The sequence below is a fragment of the Bufo bufo genome, chromosome 11, assembly GCF_905171765.1.
Source record: "Bufo bufo chromosome 11, aBufBuf1.1, whole genome shotgun sequence".
NCBI classification, from domain to species: Eukaryota; Metazoa; Chordata; class Amphibia; order Anura; family Bufonidae; genus Bufo; species Bufo bufo.
In genome coordinates, this window is record NC_053399.1 from 62,589,673 (window position 1) to 62,612,123 (window position 22,451).

The following is a 22,451-nucleotide window of genomic DNA, read 5'->3' on the forward strand; positions in this document are numbered from 1 at the left end:
ACACTATGGGTGGGTGGGCTAAGTCAGGGTCAAACAGCAAACTACAGTGTCCACTGGGACTATGTCAGTTACGTGCTGATAAAGAACTGTCAGTATGTGGAGCATCTAGGTGAAAAGGGGCAGTGCTGTGGATGCAATGCCAAAGAACACCCAAGGCTGCAACTGGGGTGAACCCTCTAGGCTCAAGCAGAGTATCCAGCACGGGCTGTAATCAACCCAGACCACTTGAGCTGGATATCAAGTAGAAATTGGAGATTATCCAGCTCACCCGTATCAATCCTGGAAGTCGGTGCACGGAACAGACCCAAGCCAGTCCAAACATCATATGTATGTAGAAAAAAAAGGCTCCAGCACTCATGGTAAAAGTTTTCCGGTCCCGGTCTTTATTCCACCAAACTTGTCATATACAAACACAGTGGCACTCTTTCCCACTCTCCCTCAATTTACAGATTATGAGTAAGAACAGAAGTGTTCAAAACACGTAAATTGGGGGAGAGTGGGAAAGAGTGCCACTGTGTTTGTACATGACAAGTTTGGTGGAATAAAAACCGGGACCGGAAAACCTTTACCACGAGTGCTGGAGCCTTTTTTTTTTCTACATACTGGATATCAAGTAGTCTAGCAGGGGATGGCTGTGCACATTGCCATCCACTGCAGACCCTAACAGTGGTGCAGTACTCCGTCCAGTGGGAAGACCGGCTGATGTGGCTCATATACAGCCAACTATCAGCTCCACCGGCATAGGCTAACAGTAATACGGCTCAACGCGTTTCTCTGCAAAATTACTGTGCACTTTCTCAGGAGCTACAGTACCCTTGGCAACAGAAGCCTGCCTAAGCCGTGCACCTCTAGTCTGTGGGACGGCGTGTTAAATATAAAGCCCCGGCACTGTGATGGCTGCAAAATGGCCGGGAAAGTGCCGTTGTTTAAAGGGCATACACCTTGCCCCACTGGGCGAGCCTCCATCCTGCCAGCCAATCCTGCGGAGACTACGTTCTAACACAGCCGGTCAGCTGACAAGCAGGAGGAAAGAAGTAAGCCCCGGGGTGAGCGCACTGTGCTGAAAATAAACAGGGAATTACAGTGGCGGCTTATAACAGAATAACAAAAGAATAATTTACATATTTCTTCCCTTGCAGCTTCCAAGATTGCCGACCCAATCCTTTCCACTTGGCATTTGTTTGTGTGATTGGCCGTACAATCCATGTGACTTCTGCAGCCAATTAGTGGCCTCAGCGATATTGTGCCCTATACAGCTTAAGCCAGTTACATAGTTTGTAAGGTTGAAAAAGACACATGTCCATCCATTACAGCCTCTTATCCTGCAAGTTATCCTGAATAGTTAATCCAGAGGAAAGCAAAAATCCCATGAAGTGGAAGCCAATTCTCCTCATTTTAGGAGAAAAAAAACCCTTCCCAACTCCATTCAGGCAATCAGAATAACTCTCTGGTTCAGCAACCCTTCTCCAGAACTATAACCTGTAATATTATTCACTCCAGATGTAATGCTTGTAGATAGGGACAGACACGGACAGTGATCCCTGACCTGAAACCCAGCCCACTGTCCCAACCTACTTGCATTTCAAGTCCTAGATAGCAAGACCGCAAATAGTCAACAGTCCCTACGCTACAAAGGTACAGAGAAAGACAAACACCAACAGAAAAAAACAACACAAATGAAGAGTCGTACGAGAATGGGTTAGAACTAGAGATGGCCTTGCGGTTCGCCCGGCGGTCATTTTGAGGCAAACTTTGCTCATTCGTGGTTCGCCGAACAGGCAAACATATGGCGATGTCCGCTGGTGCAATATTCTATTATATTGTGAAGAACTTTGACCCATGACACATCCATCAGGTGGTACAGGACAGCCAATTGAGACATTTCAGTACATGGACATACCTCCTAACTGGCCGCCATTTTACATTCAGAAATTTGCCAGTGTAGAAAGAGGTTGCTGTGTGGAGCAGTGACAGACTGTTAGGGATACCAAACGCTAGCTAATAGGGCCACAAAAGTCCTTTTAAGGACTGGTATAGGTGTGCTATTGATAGGTGTGACTTATTGAGGGGTGTAATATACTTATAATATACTTTCTAATATAGAAAGTATATTATAGTGAATTTGTATTATGCAGCAGTTGTGTGCAGTTCTGCTGCGATACCGCAGCTACACAGAGTGCCAAACGCTATTGGAACAAATAATTTCTACTGGTGTGATATACCAGTTGCCTCCCCAAAAAACTGATTGAAGCAGGGGTGTTATATACCAATAATATAATTTCTATATAGTGCATTTGGGTAGTGGAGCATTTGTTTGCGGTTTTGCTGCATTACCGCAGCTACACAGAGTGACAAACGCCATTGGAACAAATAATTTCTACTGGTGTGATACACCAGTTGCCCCCCAAAAAAACTGATTGAAGCAGGGATGTTATATACCAATAATATACTTTCTATATAGTGCATTTGGGTAGTGCAGCATTTGTTTGCAGTTTTGTTGCCTTACCGCAGCTACAGATAGTGACAAACGCCATTGGAACAAATAATTTCTACTGGTCTGATTTACCAGTTGCCCCCCCAAAAAACTGATTAAATCAGGGGTGATATATACCAAAAATATACTTTCTATATGGTGCATTTAGGTAGTGTAGCATTTGTTTGCAGTTTTGCTGCGTTACCGCAGCTACAGATAGTGACTAGAGTTGAGCGGACACCTGGATGTTCGGGTTCAACGAGTTCGAACCCCATTGAAGTCAAGACTTTTGGGCACTAAAATGGCTCTAAAATAGTCCTGGAAAGGGCTAGAGGGCTGCAAAAGGCATCAAAATGTGCTTAAGAGCAATGCAACTGTTCTGCAAACAAATGTGGATAGGGAAATGACTTAAAATAACATAAAATACAGAAAAATGTAAAATAACAATCTGGATCTAGGAGTAGGAGGTTGAGGAGGCGGTGGATGGGTGGATGTGGCGGTGTAGGTTGACGTGGCGGTGTAGGTGGAAGCGGTGGTGAAGGAGGAATAGGTAGCCAACACTGATTTGTGTTAATTTTTATTTTTAAATTGGGGTATCCCCCAACATATTGGGACATATAACAAAATAAAACAAAGAATAAGTGCACTTGAGTACAAGAATGGATGGTTGAGGCTGGTATAAATGTCTATTCTGCACAAGGTACGAACAAGTTCTGTGGGATCCATGCCTGGTTCATTTTAATAAACGTAAGCTTGTCCACATTGGCTGCGATCTGTGATAATGCTATCTGCCGTGCTAAACACACGTTCACACTATACACTGGCTGCAGGTAGAGATGTCCCAAACTATTTGCCGGCGAATAGTTCCCGGCGAACATCGCTTGTTCGCATTCGCCGCGGCGGGCGAACATATGCGATATTCGGTCCGCCCCCTATTCGTCATCATTGTGTAAACTTTGACCCTGTACCTCACAGTCAGCAGACACATTCCAGCCAATCAGCATCATACCCTCCCTCCCAGACCCTCCCACCTCCTGGACAGCATCCATTTTAGATTCATTCGGAAGCTGCATTCTTAGTGAGAGGAGGGACAGTGTAGCTGCTGCTGATTTAATAGGGAAATCGATAGCTAGGCTAGTGTATTCAGTGTCCACTACAGGCCTGAAAGACTCATCTGATCTCTGCTGTAAGGACAGCAGCCCAAAAAGCCCTTTTTAGGGCTAGAACATCATTCTGCTTTTTTATGCACAAGTGCATAGTGTCAGTGTCACCAGCGCAACTCATATCTGGTGTAACAGTAGATTACATTTAAAGAAAAACAACAATTTTGACTGTGAATAAATAGCAGTCAGTTGCCTGCACGTGTTTGTGTGTTTAAGGCCCAGCTGCAAGTGCATGGTGTCACCAGCGCTACTCATATCTGGTGTCACAGTAGATTACATTTGAAGAAAAACAACAATTTTGACTGTGAATAAATAGCAGTAAGTTGCACACATGTGTTTGTGTGTTTAAGGCCCAGCTGCAAGTGCATAGTGTCACCATCGCAACTCATACCTGTTGTCACAGTAGATTACATTTAAAAAATAATAATACATTTTGACTGTGAATAAATAGCAGTCAGTTGCACACACGTGTTTGTGTGTTTAAGGCCCAGCTGCAAGTGCATAGTGTCAATGTCACCAGGTCAACTCATATCTGGTGTAACAGTAGATTACATTTAAAGAAAAACAACAATTTTAACTGTGAATGAATAGCAGTCAGTGGCACACGTGTTTATGTGTTTAAGGCCCAGCTGCAAGTGCATAGTGTCACCAGCGCTACTCATATCTGGTGTAACAGTAGATTACATTTAAAGAAAAACAACAATTTTGACTGTGAATAAATAGCAGTCAGTTGCACACACGTGTTTGTGTGTTTAAGGCCCAGCTGCAAGTGCATAGTGTCAGTGTCACCAGCGCAACTCATATCTGGTGTAACAGTCGATTACATTTAAAGAAAAACAACAATTTTAACTGTGAATAAATAGCAGTCAGTTGCACACACGTGTTTGTGAGTTTAAGGTCCAGCTGCAAGTGCATAGTGTCACCAGCGCAACTCATATCTGGTGTCACAGTAGCTTGCACGCATAGTACAACTAAACTAATCTAAAAAATATGACAGGCAGAGGCAGGCCACCCAGCAGGGGCCGTCGTGGTCGTGGTGCTGTGATTCCATTTGGCCCTAGAATAATGCCCAGTGTTCAGAGGCCACGTACCCTGAACTCAAAAAGTTCTGAGGACATAGTTGACTGTCTAACACAGGACACCCAATCTTCTACAGCTTCCGCTCGGAACCTTGACGCACCATCCTCCTCCAGCTCAGCTTCGGGCACCTCTCAATTTACCACTCGCCCGCCTGCCGCCACCACCAACACAAGCACCTAAGACGCTTCACTTGATCTATAGAAAAGAAGATGGCTTCGGCAGCATTCCGCAATATCAAAACGATCCTTTATTCGTACCTCCAGACACAATTGGCAACGTTTCGACTGTACACCAGTCTTTGTCAAGCCTAATGACATACATTCTGGTAGGCATATATATACCCCCCACATAAAAGACACACCCCGTTACATCATCAGTACAAATCACTGCACAATAGTATACACATGTTGATATTACAACTCACAGTTAATGATATGTCCACCCCGCTCGTGTTGTTCACCTCGGCGTTCCAATATCTGTAATGCGCAGCCGCATCTCAATGTATTTGCATATCGGAAGTGTCATACGTTGCCATGACTCCCGGCGGCGCACGTGTCTCCAGCCAATGTGCTGCAGGACGCACTCACTGACGTCACAGCTTGTGCGTCCACCCCATGACCCACACTCAAGTGCGCACATCAGTGCGTCAATAGCGTTAGTCACGTAGGGTACGCAGCCAATGAAGACCCGGCGCGAACATCGGCGCCATGGCAACGATGACGCCACGGTCACCACTACTTATTACATGTGTGATCTGTATCTGAAGTGGCCGGGTCTATATATTACAGAACCTCCGCTCACAACGATAATCACATGACTATAGAGGGAAATTAATCATGACCCCACATATACACGCACATAACAGCTAATGGAAAAATACATAACCTCATAAGTGTGGTGCACAATAACCACACATAACCATCATCTGGATGGTGTATCCCATATATACATCACATATGGACCATCAACATGGTCCTTTGACATATAGACTAAAGACTGTTGCACCAGGGATGTGCCACATATATATTTAAAAACATGATGTCACTATACTGAGAGGACAAAACAGTGACAATCATCAATCGATGGATGCGACATTAAACTCTAAATTCAGGCCAAAAGGTTGGAGGGACCTGAGGGTATGGATCCATTTAAGTTCCTTCTTCCTCAGGATTCCCTTCCTGTCCCCACCCCTTCTCAAGTATCCTACACTGTCAATAACTCGAAATCTCAATTGATTAATGGAATGTTTACAGTCAATGAAGTGTTTTGCAACCGGTTTGTCAAGTGCACCTGTTCTAATTGTGCTTTTGTGTTTGTTAATTCTTTCCCTCAATTCCATCGTGGTCTCCCCCACATAGATCAAACTGCATGGGCACTGTATCATGTAAACCACATCCGTGGATTTACATGTAAAATGACCTTTGATCTTAAACCGTTTACCACTGTAGGGATGTGTAAAACCATCACCTTTCATGATGCCACCGCAGTTGCAACATGAAACTTGACTTGCCGGCGGAATTTTTACTTGTAAGTTTTGATGTTGTATCCCTGTATACATCCATTGATCACTCCTATGGTTTAAATGTCGTCGATGTGGCCCTGGCCGGCACGGGGCTCTCTCTTGGGGCGCGCCGGCTGATCCACGCCCTCTTGGAGGTTGTCCTGAGGAGGAATTACTTTCTCTTCGGTGACACCTTCTACCAGCAAAAGCGGGGTGTGGCGATGGGGTCCAATGTGGCCCCCACCTACGCAAACATCTTCATGGCGGAGGTCGAGGATCGGCTGGTGTATCGCTCCATATTTTTTGAGAGAGTCCTGTGCTGGTGGCGCTACATCGACGACATTTTCTTGATTTGGACTGGCACCGTGCCTGAACTGGATGAGTTTCATGCGCACCTGAATTCTGGGGTCCGGGACCTGCAGTTCACCGTGATGCATTCTGCCCGTGAGCTGCAGTTCCTTGACGTCCGAATTCAGGTGCACAATGGAAGGATCTGTACTGATCTCTTCCAAAAACCTACGGACAGGAATACCTTGTTAATGTATGACAGTAGTCACCCTCAGAACATGGTGAGCTCCCTCCCGTGGAGTCAGCTACTTAGGGTACGCCGTATCGTATCGGATGACACCCTCTTTGGTATTAGGGTAGATGAGATGTGTAATAAGTTCAGCAGGAGAGGATATCCCATCAAATTGATCAACCGTACCAAGCATAGGATTACATCCATGGAACGTAGTGCCACTCTGGTAAGGAAATCCCAAAAACAGGAGACCCCCCGCATTCCATTTGTATCCATCTATGGGGGTGATAGCGGCAATATAGCCAACATCCTACGACAGGAATGGCGGATCCTACAGAAAGGATTGCCTGCAGTCACTGAATTTTCAGTTCCCCCAATGATGGCATACAAACGGAGCCCTAACCTACGCGATAGATTGGTGAAGGCGGATATAGGGGGGAAGGACATCGAAAGACAGAAAAGGCTAGCACCACTGAGGAATGGTAATTTCCCTTGCCTTTCATGTTGCAACTGCGGTGGCATCATGAAAGGTGATGGTTTTACACATCCCTACAGTGGTAAACGGTTTAAGATCAAAGGTCATTTTACATGTAAATCCACGGATGTGGTTTACATGATACAGTGCCCATGCAGTTTGATCTATGTGGGGGAGACCACGATGGAATTGAGGGAAAGAATTAACAAACACAAAAGCACAATTAGAACAGGTGCACTTGACAAACCGGTTGCAAAACACTTCATTGACTGTAAACATTCCATTAATCAATTGAGATTTCGAGTTATTGACAGTGTAGGATACTTGAGAAGGGGTGGGGACAGGAAGGGAATCCTGAGGAAGAAGGAACTTAAATGGATCCATACCCTCAGGTCCCTCCAACCTTTTGGCCTGAATTTAGAGTTTAATGTCGCATCCATCGATTGATGATTGTCACTGTTTTGTCCTCTCAGTATAGTGACATCATGTTTTTAAATATATATGTGGCACATCCCTGGTGCAACAGTCTTTAGTCTATATGTCAAAGGACCATGTTGATGGTCCATATGTGATGTATATATGGGATACACCATCCAGATGATGGTTATGTGTGGTTATTGTGCACCACACTTATGAGGTTATGTATTTTTCCATTAGCTGTTATGTGCGTGTATATGTGGGGTCATGATTAATTTCCCTCTATAGTCATGTGATTATCGTTGTGAGCGGAGGTTCTGTAATATATAGACCCGGCCACTTCAGATACAGATCACACATGTAATAAGTAGTGGTGACCGTGGCGTCATCGTTGCCATGGCGCCGATGTTCGCGCCGGGTCTTCATTGGCTGCGTACCCTACGTGACTAACGCTATTGACGCACTGATGTGCGCACTTGAGTGTGGGTCATGGGGTGGACGCACAAGCTGTGACGTCAGTGAGTGCGTCCTGCAGCACATTGGCTGGAGACACGTGCGCCGCCGGGAGTCATGGCAACGTATGACACTTCCGATATGCAAATACATTGAGATGCGGCTGCGCATTACAGATATTGGAACGCCGAGGTGAACAACACGAGCGGGGTGGACATATCATTAACTGTGAGTTGTAATATCAACATGTGTATACTATTGTGCAGTGATTTGTACTGATGATGTAACGGGGTGTGTCTTTTATGTGGGGGGTATATATATGCCTACCAGAATGTATGTCATTAGGCTTGACAAAGACTGGTGTACAGTCGAAACGTTGCCAATTGTGTCTGGAGGTACGAATAAAGGATCGTTTTGATATTGCGGAATGCTGCCGAAGCCATCTTCTTTTCTATATGTGTATTTCATGGCCTGATGGATCAAGGGCCTACGGCTAGGCTGTTGCATTGATATAGACGCATTATCTGGATACCGTATAGTGCTGCCTCTACACTACTTCTTGCAGCTTCACTTGATCTGTCAGAGGAGTTATTTACACATCAGTTGGAAGAAATGAGTGATGCGCAACAATTATTGCCAGAGGATTTAGATAACAGGGATATGTCTCAGTCAGGCAGCATTACACACATGGACGTACGGTGTGATGATGATGATGTTGTACCCGCTGCTGCTTCCTTTGCTGAGTTGTCAGATACAAGTGAAGCGGTTGATGATGACGATGTGTCCGTAGATGTCACGTGGGTGCCCGCTCAAAGAGAAGAAGAACAGGGGGAAAGTTCAGATGGGGAGACAGAGAGGAGGAGGAGACGAAGGGGGAGGTCGTCGCAAGGAGCTAGTGGCACAGTCAGACAGCATGCATCGGCACCCGGGGTCAGCCAGACAGCACGCCAATCAACGCATGCTGTTGCCACCACCAGAATGCTGTCATTGCAAAGCTCAGCAGTGTGGCATTTTCTTTTTGTGTGTCTGCCTCTGACAACAGCGATGCCATTTGCAACCTGTGCCAAAAGAAACTGAGTCGTGGGAAGTCCAACACCCACCTAGGTACAAATGCTTTACGAAGGCACATGATTGCACATCACAAATGCCTATGGGATCAACACATGAGTACAAGCAGCACACAAACTCAAAGCCGCCATCCTCCTCCTGGTCCAGCATCTTCAGCCACGTCAACCACTGCTGTCCTCCTTGCCCCCTCTCAACTATCCGCCACTCCGTCTCTCGCCTTGAGCAGTTCCTGCTCATCTGCCCACAGTCAGGTGTCTGTCATGGACATGTTTGAGCATGAGAAGCCAATGTCACAAAGTCACCCCCTTGCCCGGCGTCTGACAGCTGGCTTGTCGGAACTCTTAGCCCGCCAGCTTTTACCATAAAAGCTGGTGGAGTCTGAGGCCTTCCAAAAAATTTTAGCTATTGGGACACCGGAGTGGAAGGTACCCGGCCGAAATTTCTTTTCACAAAAGGCAATCCCCAACCTGTACTCGATTGTGCAAAAGGAAGTAATGGCATGTCTGGCACACAGTGTTGGGGCAAGGGTCCATCTGACCACTGATACCTGGTCTGCAAAGCACGGTCAGGGCAGGTATATCACCTACACTGCGCATTGGGTAAACCTGCTGACGGCTGCCAAGCATGGAATGCGTGGCTCTGCAGAGGAGTTGGTGACACCACCACGACTTGCAGGCAGGCCTGCTGCCACCTCCTCTACTCCTCCTACTCCATCCTCTTCGCTAACCTCCTCGGCTGAGTCCTCTTCTGCTGCTGCGTTTTGCTCCACATCAATGGCACCCCCCCCCCCAGCTCCCCAGGGGCTATTCCACATCCCGGATACGACAGTGTCACGCCGTCTTGGGGTGGACTTGCCTGAAAACAGAGTCACATCGGACCAGCACTCCTGTCCACCCTGAATGCACAGGTGGATCAGTGGCTGACTCCGCACCAACTGGAGATCGGCAAAGTGGTGTGTGACAACGGAAGCAATTTGTTGGCGGCATTGAATTTGGGCAAGTTGACTCATGTGCCGTGCATGGCACATGTGTGTAATCTGATCGTACAACGCTTTGTGCATAAGTACCCAGGCTTACAGGACGTCCTCAAGCAGGCCAGGAAGGTATGTGGCCATTTTAGGCGTTCCTACACGGCCATGGCACACTTTTCAGATCTCCAGCGGCGAAACAACATGCCAGTGAGGCGCTTGATTTGCGACAGCCCGACACGTTGGAATTCAACACTCCTAATGTTTGACCGCCTGCTCCAACACGAAAAAGCCGTCAACGAGTATTTGTATGAAATATATAGAATAGTAGGGCACACCACCATTTGGTTCCACAAGGAGAGTTGATATAACTATATATTTATTAGTTGTGACATATAATACTATCTATTCCGACATGCTAAAATACATAGCTAAAGCCATTACTTTAAAATTCATAAAACATTTCAAATACAGTAATATAATTTAATATAATTTAGTATAATTAAATAATTCTCTGTATTTGGACCTGAGCTTCAGGGTCTTTTATATTGAAAGAATATCGTCTCTCCAAAGGGTTAATTAACCCGATTGATGTCCCAACAAATGAACTTTAAATAATGAAAATTGATACAGTGATCAGATACACTTTTTCAAATAGTCACTTGTATCTTCTGTAACTTAGTCGCCACTTCACATAATCAGCATAATGCCGTTACAATGTCACTGCCTGTTTGCAAAAATAAACCGGAGTTATTTTACTCACTGTTTTTGGATGGAATAGTGCCGGTTTTGTTACATCACTCGTGGCGTCCCACGTGTAATGGAGTTCTTTGCAGGCTGCGGTATAGTGCGGTTATAATTTCCACAAGACTTGTGAAAGTCTTTTGTGCGGGATTCAGGATCCTCGGTGATCGTGTATAGCTGTACTGTCCTGGAGATCGCCTGGTAGTATATTCTTACTGCGCTGTTAGTTTGTATCACGCAGAGTTAACTCTCACCAGAAAAGAATCTCGCCAAAGGAAAACAGATTTCTAGCTTTTCTTTAAGAACGAATATTCACCGGTCCCTCTCCTTTTTTCTTTCTTTAAACGCTTTTGGTCCTCCAATTCTGTACTTTATTTCATGGGATTAGTTACCATACGCGTTTCGGAGTGGGCTACGACTCCTTCTTCAGTGGTGTCAGCATGTCGGAATAGATAGTATTGTATGTCACAACTAATAAATATATTGTTATATCAACTCTCCTTGTGGAACCAAGTGGTGGTGTGCCCTACTATTCTATATATTTTGTTTAATCATTTTGTTTAATAAGTTAGAGGATTGGGTGAATCCTTTTCGTAGGAGCACCCATACCATTCTTGACTAGTAGGTGAGCCCTCTCTAATATTTATTCTTGAGTATTTGTATGACCAGGGTGCTAGGACAGTTTCTGCGGAGCTGGGAATTTTTTTGCCACGTTACTGGACGCTCATGTGCAATGCCTGTAGGCTCATGCGTCCTTTTGAGGAGGTGACAAACCTAGTCAGTCGCACTGAAGGCACCATCAGCGACATCATCCCATTTGTTTTCTTCCTGGAGCGTGCCCTGCGAAGAGTGCTGGATCAGGCCGTAGATGAGCGTGAAGAGGAAGAGTTGTGGTCACCATCACCACCAGAAACAGCCTTATCAGCATCGCTTGCTGGACCTGCGGCAACGCTGGAAGAGGAGTGTGAGGAAGAAGAGTCAGAGGAGGAATGTGGCTTTGAGGAGGAGGAGGAAGACCAACCACAGCAGGCATCCCAGGGTGCTCATTGTCACCTATCTGGTACCCGTGGTGTTGTACGTGGCTGGGGGGGAGAACATACCTTCAGTGAGATCACTGAGTCACTGAGGACAAGGAATGGGACATGAGTAGCTCAGCATCCAACCTTGTGCAAATGGGGTCTTTCATGCTGTCGTGCCTGTTGAGGGACCCTCGTATAAAAAGGCTGAAGGAGAACGACCTGTACTGGGTGGCCACACTACTAGACCCCCGTTATAAGCAGAAAGTGCCTGAAATGTTACCGAATTACCGGAAGTCGGAAAGGATGCAGCAGTTCCAAAATAAATTAAAAAGTATGCTTTACACAGCGTATAAGGGTGATGTCACAGCACAACGGGAATCTAACTGGGGAAGAGGTGAAAGTAATCCTCCTCCTACCATGACCACGCCGGCAAGGACAGGACGCTTTACAGACGTGTTGTTGATGGAGGACATGCAGAGCTTTTTAAGTCCTACGCATCGCCACAGTCCTTCGGGGTCCACCCTCAGAGAACGACTCGACCGACAGGTAGCAGACTACATCGCCTTAACTGCAGATATCGACACTCTTAGGATCTATGAACCCCTTGACTACTGGGTGTGCAGGCTTGACCTGTGGCCTGAGCTATGACAATTTGCGATAGAACTTCTGGCCTGCCCCGCTTCAAGTGTCCTGTCAGAAAGGACCTTCAGTGCAGCAGGAGGTATTGTCACTGAGAAGAGAAGTCGCCTAGGTCAAAAAAGTCTAGATTACCTCACCTTTATTAAGATGAATGAGGCATGGATCCTGAAGGGACTGACAGTGGGCGATACATTCGACTAAAAAAGGCCTGATGAGATAAGCTGCCTTGGGCTAAAAATGGTCCACACGCTGCTGTATTTTATCTCTGAATGCCGGATGACTTGCGTGACTTATCCGCCACCAACTAGGGTTCAAGCCGCAATGTTTTAGGGCTCTTTCTACCTGAGAGACATATTTTTTTCTGGCTGCTGCTACAGCAGTGGCTGCAACAATACTTAATTTTTCAGGCATGTGTACATGCCTAATTTTTCTGGCCTCTGGTGCTGCACTGTGGTTGCAAAAACAAAACAAAAAAAAGGCACATAAATGTGTCAATTCCCCTTTGTGATCGTTACCTTGTTGTGGTGAAAGGGCTTGCGTATCACAATGAAGCGACCACCTATATGAGTGTGTTGGCAATGGCAATGTTGGCACACCCCAGATGATAAGGTCGTTGCTTCATTGTGAACAGACCAAAAGCGATCGGCTGGATAATTTTGCATAGACAAAACATTAATTTTCTTTGTGATCATCTAAGGTGATCATTAAAGCCTACTAGGCCATCAATGGGCCCACACTGCAGAATCATTGTTTTCTGGGTCACTTAACTGTCACTGAACTACCTCAGCACGACCATAGGCTTTGAAAACCCCCATCGCCTGCAATCTCCCAAGTCATCACTACACCAAGATTGACGCATAGAGGAATAAAATTTATGTCATGAGTGTGTCAACTATTGACAACTCTTTGCGGTTGTCTAAAATCTATTCCATACACGTCCCCTGATAGGGGACGTAACAGGGATTAAACTGATAAGAATAGTACTACTTAACACACCGCTCCTATCTGGTGGCACAGTACATTGCACGCGCAGTGCCCCAAATTGGAAGTAGAAGGACCGACCAAGCATCTTTTTCCATCTCCCGGTTCCTAAAATCTATTCCATATACACGTCCCCTGATAGGGGACGTAACAGGGATTAAACTGATAGGAATAGTACTACTTAACACACCACTCCTATCTGGTGGCATAGTAGATTGCACGCACAGTGCTCCAAATTAGAAGTAGGAGGACCGACCAAGCATCTTTTTCCATCTCCCGGTTCCTAAAATCGATTCCATATACATGTCCCCTGGTAGGGGACGTAACAGGGATTAAACTGATATGAATAGTACTACTTAACACACCACTCCTATCTGGTGGCACAGTAGATTGCACGCGCAGTGCCCCAAATTGGAAATAGGAGGACCGACCAAGCATCTTTCTCCATCTCCCGGTTCCTAAAATCTATTCCATATACATGTCCCCTGATAGGGGACGTAACAGGGATTAAACTGATAGGAATAGTACTACTTAACACACCTTATAATAATAATAATAATAATAATAATAATAATAATAATACTAGTGGACGTAACAGGGATTAAACTGATAGGAATAGTACTACTTAATGTGCTGTCTTCACTATTGCATAGTCTGTTCATTTGTGTGCCTTAAGCACCATCTAGTGACCTTTATCTGTAAGTGCATCTTTTGCCTTGTTAAGTTATGCATATTCATTAGGTCACCTGACTTCCTGCTCATAGTGCTTTCTGGGAAAGAGACAGGCTCCTGCTTCCTTTTCTCCTCACCTCATGGAAGGAGCAGCTACTCATTGTGTGTCTCTTACTAAAGCATCGTCGGTAAGGGATTAATTAATGTTTTTGTGTAAGTTTTGTGTACGCTGTACTGTATATTCAGTTCTTGTATGTTCATTTTCTTATAGTTTACCTTATCTACTGCTGGTTAATAAAACCACAGATTACAGAAAGAAGTCTCATCTTATTAACTAGTAGAATGGTGATATCTGCCTGTTGAACTGCATACAGACCCCGGGGGTACATGTTGTGAGAACAGGACAGTAAACAACGACTTCTAGCGAGAGAGACTCACCTGACTACACAGAAGTCTGTTACGGTCCACGCAATATCTGCAAACGGACACCACAGCGACTTCTATACAGTGCAGTGCTGCAAGGGGATAGCCGCTTCAAGCAATGTACAGTCGTGGCCAAATGTTTTGAGAATTACATAAATATTGGAAATTGGAAAAGTTGCTGCTTAAGTTTATATAATAGCAATTTGCATATACTCCAGAATGTTATGAAGAGTGATCAGATGAATTGCATAGTCCTTCTTTGCCATGAAAATTAACTTAATCCCCAAAAAAACTTTCCACTGCATTTCATTGCTGTCATTAAAGGACCTGCTGAGATCATTTCAGTAATCGTCTTGTTAACTCAGGTGAGAATGTTGACGAGCACAAGGCTGGAGATCATTATGTCAGGCTGATTGGGTTAAAATGGCAGACTTGACATGTTAAAAGGAGGGTGATGCTTGAAATGATTGTTCTTTCATTGTTAACCATGGTGACCTGCAAAGAAACGCGTGCAGCCATCATTGCGTTGCATAAAAATGGCTTCACAGGCAAGGATATTGTGGCTACTAAGATTGCACCTCAATCAACAATTTATAGGATCATCAAGAACTTCAAGGAAAGAGGTTCAATTCTTATTAAGAAGGCTTCAGGGCATCCAAGAAAGTCCAGCAAGCGCCAGGATCGTCTCCTAAAGAGGATTCAGCTGCGGGATCGGAGTGCCACCAGTGCAGAACTTGCTCAGATATGGCAGCAGGCAGGTGTGAGCGCATTTGCATGCACAGTGAGGCGATGACTTTTGGAAGATGGCCTGGTGTCAAGAAGGGCAGCAAAGAAGCCACTTCTCTCCAAAAAAAACATCAGGGATAGATTGATCTTCTGCAGAAAGTATGGTGAATGGACTGCTGAGGACTGGGGCAAAGTCATATTCTCCAATGAAGCCTCTTTCCGATTGTTTGGGGCATCTGGAAAAAGGCTTCTCCGGAGAAGAAAAGGTGAGCGCTACCATCAGTCCTGTGTCATGCCAACAGTAATGCATCCTGAGACCATTCATGTGTGGGGTTGCTTCTCATCCAAGGGAGTGGGCTCACTCACAATTTTGCCCAAAAACACAGCCATGAATAAAGAATGGTACCAAAACACCCTCCAACAGCAACTTCTTCCAACAATCCAACAACAGTTTGGTGAAGAACAATGCATTTTCCAGCACGACGGAGCACCATGCCATAAGGCAAAAGTGATAACTAAGTGGCTTGGGGACCAAAACGTTTACATTTTGGGTCCATGGCCTGGAAACTCCCCAGATCTTAATCCCATTGAGAACTTGTGGTCAATCCTCAAGAGGTGGGTGGACAAACAAAAACCCACTAATTCTGACAAACTCCAAGAAGTGATTATGAAAGAATGGGTTGCTATCAGTCAGGAATTGGCCCAGAAGTTGATTGAGAGCATGCCCAGTCGAATTGCAGAGGTCCTGAAAAAGAAGGGCCAACACTGCAAATACTGACTCTTTGTATAAATGTCATGTAATTGTTGATAAAAGCCTTTGAAACGTATGAAGTGTGTGTAATTATATTTCACTACATCACAGAAACAACTGAAACAAAGATCTAAAAGCAGTTTAGCAGCAAACTTTGTGAAAACTAATATTTTTATCATTCTCAAAACTTTTGGCCACGACTGTAGACCCATTTGATTGCATACTGTGTCCGCTCTCTAAGCACAGCGACCGCATTCCACAGCACAGTAATCTCCACGCAGTTAAGTGTCTTCACCAACACCATGTCGCGTAGCACAGTATCAAGCTACAAGACAAGATCAAGGAAGGATGGTTCCACTAAGTCGTCTTCCGTTAGCAATGCGGCTACCATTGCCCGCGCAAAGGCAGAAGCCGCGAAGGTCAAAGCAGCCTTTGCCGAACAAGAAATGAAGATGAAAGAAGAAAAGGCACAGCTGGAAATGAAGATGAAAGAAGAAAAGGCACAGCTAGAGGCTGAAAAAGCAAAGCAACAGGCTTCAATAGACATGCAAAAGGTCCTCTTAGATGCAAAGCTAGAGGCTGAGAAAGCAAAGCAACAGGCTTCAATAGACATGCAAAAGGTCCTCTTAGATGCAAAGCTAGAAAAACTCGCCATAGAGAAAGAAACGGCAGCCGCCATAGCTGAAGCAGAGTTCTTGGAAGCAATGGAATACTCGAAAACCGGAAGTCACCGCAGTGTGCTTAGCCCAGAACTCGGCAAGCAAGATCCTGTACAACGCACTTCAGAGTACGTCCGTCAACACTCTAGACCAAACAGCAATGCTGATCCATTCCCAGGAACCGAAGGCGTCACCTATGCCACAGAAGAATCATACCGTCCAAAAGAAAGAGTCATACTCGGATCCCAGTCCTACAAACGAGAGAGCCCAGAGCCATGTGACAAAACTCCAGCTAACTTCCCTGCATACCAAGGAAGCCAGCTTCCAGTCCAGCCTGCAGAACGACCTTATCCCACAAGACGGTATATTATGGGCTGGCCTAAGTCAGAGACTCCATACAGGTATGATCGCCCACCACATTCTCACTGTGACTTTCCACCTCCAACCAACCTTAGTAGTAACCATAGCACAATAGACTTTGCCAGGTTCTTTACTAAACGTGAGCTAGTTACAAAGGGTCTGGCGAAGTTCAGTGATCGCCCTGAAAACTATAGAGCATGGCGGGCCTCCTTTTATAACATTACAAAAGACTTGGGTCTGTCACACAGTGAGGAGATAGACTTCCTTGTAGATCGGCTTGGAAAAGACTCTGTAGAACATGCCAAGAGAATCAGGGATTTTAATATAAACTACCCAGAGATTGGCCTAAAAATGATCGGGGATAGACTTGATTAATGTTATGGTTCTGTAGAGGTCATAGAGGATGCGTTGTTTAAAAGAATTGACGAATTCCCTAAAATATCTAGCAAAGGGTTCCAGAAGCTTAGGGATTTAAGTGATCTACTGATGGAATTACAGGTTGCCAAAGCCGAAGGGGATTTACCGGGGCTTGCTTTCCTCGACACTTCCAGAGGTGTCAAACCTATTGTATTAAAGCTTCCCCACAACCTGCAGGAGAAATGGGTCTCCCACGGGTCAAGGTACAAACATATCCACAATGTGCCATTCCCTCCCTTCAGTGTGTTTGTTGACTTTGTAAGGTTAGAAGCTAATATTCGTAATGACCCTAGCTTTGATCTATCACAGTCTTGTGCCACTCCCTTTGACCACAGACCACACAAAGGATCAGTGGCAGTGCACAAAACTAACATTTCACCTGCAGACTCTTACAAGCATTACAGCTCCGCCAGCCACGAAACAGTCAAAGATCCTGGTAAGCAGTGCCCTCTACACAAGAAGCCACACCCTCTTCTGAAGTGCAGAGCCTTTAGAGAAATGTCCATAGGAGATCACAAAGCCTTCCTCAAGGAGAACCGCATTTGCTACAAGTGCTGCTCATCGACATCACATATTGCCAAAGACTGTCAGCTTAGTGTAAAATGCACAGAATGCAACAACTCAGATCACAACACGGCCCTACATGCTGGGCCTTTCCCATGGACCTCATCACAGAGTAACAGTGCCAGAGAGCATGGCGGGGAGGAAAGTAACTCTGAAGCTAACCCACCAGCAGTTACTTCACAATGCACTGAAGTCTGTAAAGGACTCATAGGCGGCAGGTCCTGCTCAAAAATCTGCCTAACAAAAGTATACCCAAAGGGCTGCAGAGACAAAGCCATCAACGTTTACGCTATCCTAGATGACCAAAGTAATGAGTCCCTAGCAAATCTACTTTCTTTGACATTTTCAACATCAAAGGGCCTAACACTCCTTATTCTCTAAAGACTTGTGCGGGTACTGTAGAAACAGCCGGGAGGAGAGCTAGTGGCTACCTAATTGAATCCATAGATGGTAAAACGTGTCTTTCCTTACCAACTATTACTGAATGTAACCAAATCCCTGATAATAGACACGAGATCCCTACACCAGAGGTAGCCATACATCACCCCCATTTACAGCGTATAGCCCATCTCTTACCAAAGCTCGATCCTAACGCTCAGATAATCCTACTCCTAGGGAGAGATATCATCTAGTTCATAAAACTAGAGAACAGATTAATGGCCCACATCATCCTCCTTATGCCCAAAGGCATGACCTAGGATGGGTCATAGTAGGAGATGTCTGCTTAGGAAGCATACACAAACCAACCTGGAAGCATACACAAGCATGCTCACAAGCACATTAGATAATGGACATCCCTCTATTTTCCAACCATGTAAAAACAACTTCCTCATAAAGGAATTGCCACATAGTACTCAACTACCTTGTTCTTTCATAGACTCTTTAGACCACGACATAGCTTGTTACAGTGACAAAGACCACTTAGGTTGCTCAGTATTCCAAAGGACCAAGGAGGACAATCAGGTAGCAATGTCCCACGAAGACAGATTGTTTTTAGAAACCATGCAAAAGGAAATCAGTAAGGATGAAACAAATAGTTGGGTCGCACCCCTTCCCTTCAGGCCTCAAAGACAACGTTTGCCTAACAACAGAGAGCAATTCTACAGACGTTTTGTCTCTCTAAGACGTCGCTTCCACAAGAAGCCAGAAATGAAAGATCACTTCTTTACTTTCATGAGGAAAATATTTGAGAATGGTCATGCTGAGGTAGCTCCCACCCTTAAAAACTCAGAAGAATGTTGGTATTTACCCATATTCGGGGTTTACCACCCAAAGAAACCAGGTCAAATTAGAGTAGTGTTTGACTCTAGTGCTAAATATGAAGGCGTCTCCTTAACCACCTCAGCCCCCAGTGCTTAAACACCCTGAAAGACCAGGCCACTTTTTACACTTCTGACCTACACTACTTTCACCGTTTATTGCTCGGTCATGCAACTTACCACCCAAATGAATTTTACCTCCTTTTCTTCTCACTAATAGAGCTTTCATTTGGTGGTATTTCATTGCTGCTGACATTTTTACTTTTTTTGTTATTAATCGAAATTTAACGATTTTTTTGCAAAAAAATGACATTTTTCACTTTCAGTTGTAAAATTTTGCAAAAAAAACGAGATCCATATAGAAATTTTGCTCTAAATTTATAGTTCTACATGTCTTTGATAAAAAAAAAATGTTTGGGTAAAAAAAAAATGGTTTGGGTAAAAGTTATAGCGTTTACAAACTATGGTACAAAAATGTGAATTTCCGCTTTTTGAAGCAGCTCTGACTTTCTGAGCACCTGTCATGTTTCCTGAGGTTCTACAATGGCCAGACAGTACAAACACCCCACAAATGACCCCATTTCGGAAAGTACACACCCTAAGGTATTCGCTGATGGGCATAGTGAGTTCATAGAACTTTTTATTTTTTGTCACAAGTTAGCGGAAAATGATGATTTTTTTTTTTTTCTTACAAAGTCTCATATTCCACTAACTTGTGACAAAAAATAAAAACTTCTATGAACTCACTATGCCCATCACGAAATACCTTGGGGTCTCTTCTTTCCAAAATGGGGTCACTTGTGGGGTAGTTATACTGCCCTGGCATTTTAGGGGCCCAAATGTGTGGTAAGGAGTTTGAAATCAAATTCTGTAAAAAATGACCTGTGAAATCCGAAAGGTGCTCTTTGGAATATGGGCCCCTTTGCCCACCTAGGCTGCAAAAAAGTGTCACACATCTGGTATCTCCGTACTCAGGAGAAGGTGGGGAATGTGTTTTGGGGTGTCTTTTTACATATACCCATGCTGGGTGAGATAAATATCTTGGTCAAATGCCAACTTTGTATAAAAAAATGGGAAAAGTTGTCTTTTGCCAAGATATTTCTCTCACCCAGCATGGGTATATGTAAAATTACACCCCAAAACACATTCCCCACCTTCTCCTGAGTACGGCAATACCAGATGTGTGACACTTTTTTGCAGCCTAGGTGGGCAAAGGGGCCCATATTCCAAAGAGCACCTTTCGGATTTCACAGGTCATTTTTTACAGAATTTGATTTCAAACTCCTTACCACACATTTGGGCCCCTAGAATGCCAGGGCAGTATAACTACCCCACAAGTGACCCCATTTTGGAAAGAAGACACCCCAAGGTATTCCGTGAGGGGCATGGCAAGTTCCTAGAATTTTTTATTTTTTGTCACAAGTTAGTGGAAAATGATGATTTTTTTTTTTTTTTTTTCATACAAAGTCTCATATTCCACTAACTTGTGACAAAAAATAAAAACTTCCATGAACTCACTATGCCCATCAGCGAATACCTTGGGGTCTCTTCTTTCCAAAATGGGGTCACTTGTGGGGTAGTTATACTGCCTTGGCATTCTAGGGGCCCAAATGTGTGGTAAGGAGTTTGAAATCAAATTCTGTAAAAAATGACCTGTGAAATCCGAAAGGTGCTCTTTGGAATATGGGCCCCTTTGCCCACCTAGGCTGCAAAAAAGTGTCACACATCTGGTATCTCCGTACTCAGGAGAAGGTGGGGAATGTGTTTTGGGGTGTCATTTTACATATACCCATGCTGGGTGAGATAAATATCTTGGTCAAATGCCAACTTTGTATAAAAAAATGGGAAAAGTTGTCTTTTGTCAAGATATTTCTCTCACCCAGCATGGGTATATGTAAAATGACACCCCAAAACACATTCCCCACCTTCTCCTGAGTACGGAGATACCAGATGTGTGACACTTTTTTGCAGCCTAGGTGGGCAAAGGGGCCCATATTCCAAAGAGCACCTTTCGGATTTCACAGGTCATTTTTTACAGAATTTGATTTCAAACTCCTTACCACACATTTGGGCCCCTAGAATGCCAGGGCAGTATAACTACCCCACAAGTGACCCCATTTTGGAAAGAAGAGACCCCAAGGTATTCGCTGATGGGCATAGTGAGTTCATGGAAGTTTTTATTTTTTGTCACAAGTTAGTGGAATATGAGACTTTGTATGAAAAAAAAAAAAAATCAGCATTTTCCACTAACTTGTGACAAAAAATAAAAAATTCTAGGAACTCGCCATGCCCCTCACGGAATACCTTGGGGTGTCTTCTTTCCAAAATGGGGTCACTTGTGGGGTAGTTATACTGCCCTGGCATTTTCCAGGGGTCCTAATGTGTGGTAAGTAGGTAAATGACCTGTGAAATCCTAAAGGTGCTCTTTGGAATGTGGGCCCCTTTGCCCACCTAGGCTGCAAAAAAGTGTCACACATGTGGTATCGCCGTATTCAGGAGAAGTTGGGGAATGTGTTTTGGGGTGTCATTTTACATATACCCTTGCTGGGTGAGAGAAATATCTTGGCAAAAGACAACTTTTCCCATTTTTTTATACAAAGTTGGCATTTGACCAAGATATTTCTCTCACCCAGCATGGGTATATGTAAAATGACACCCCAAAACACATTCCCCACCTTCTCCTGAGTACGGCGATACCAGATGTGTGACACTTTTTTGCAGCCTAGATGCGCAAAGGGGCCCAAATTCCTTTTAGGAGGGCATTTTTAGACATTTGGATACCAGACTTCTTCTCACGCTTTGGGGCCCCTAGAATGCCAGGGCAGTATAAATACCCCACATGTGACCCCATTTTGGAAAGAAGACACCCCAAGGTATTCAATGAGGGGCATGGTGAGTTCATAGAAATTTTTTTTTTTTGGCACAAGTTAGCGGAAATTGATATTTTTAATTTTTTTCTCACAAAGTCTCCCGTTCCGCTAACTTGGGACAAAAATTTCAATCTTTCATGGACTCAATATGCCCCTCACGGAATACCTGGGGGTGTCTTCTTTCCGAAATGGGGTCACATGTGGGGTATTTATACTGCCCTGGCATTCTAGGGGCCCTAAAGCGTGAGAA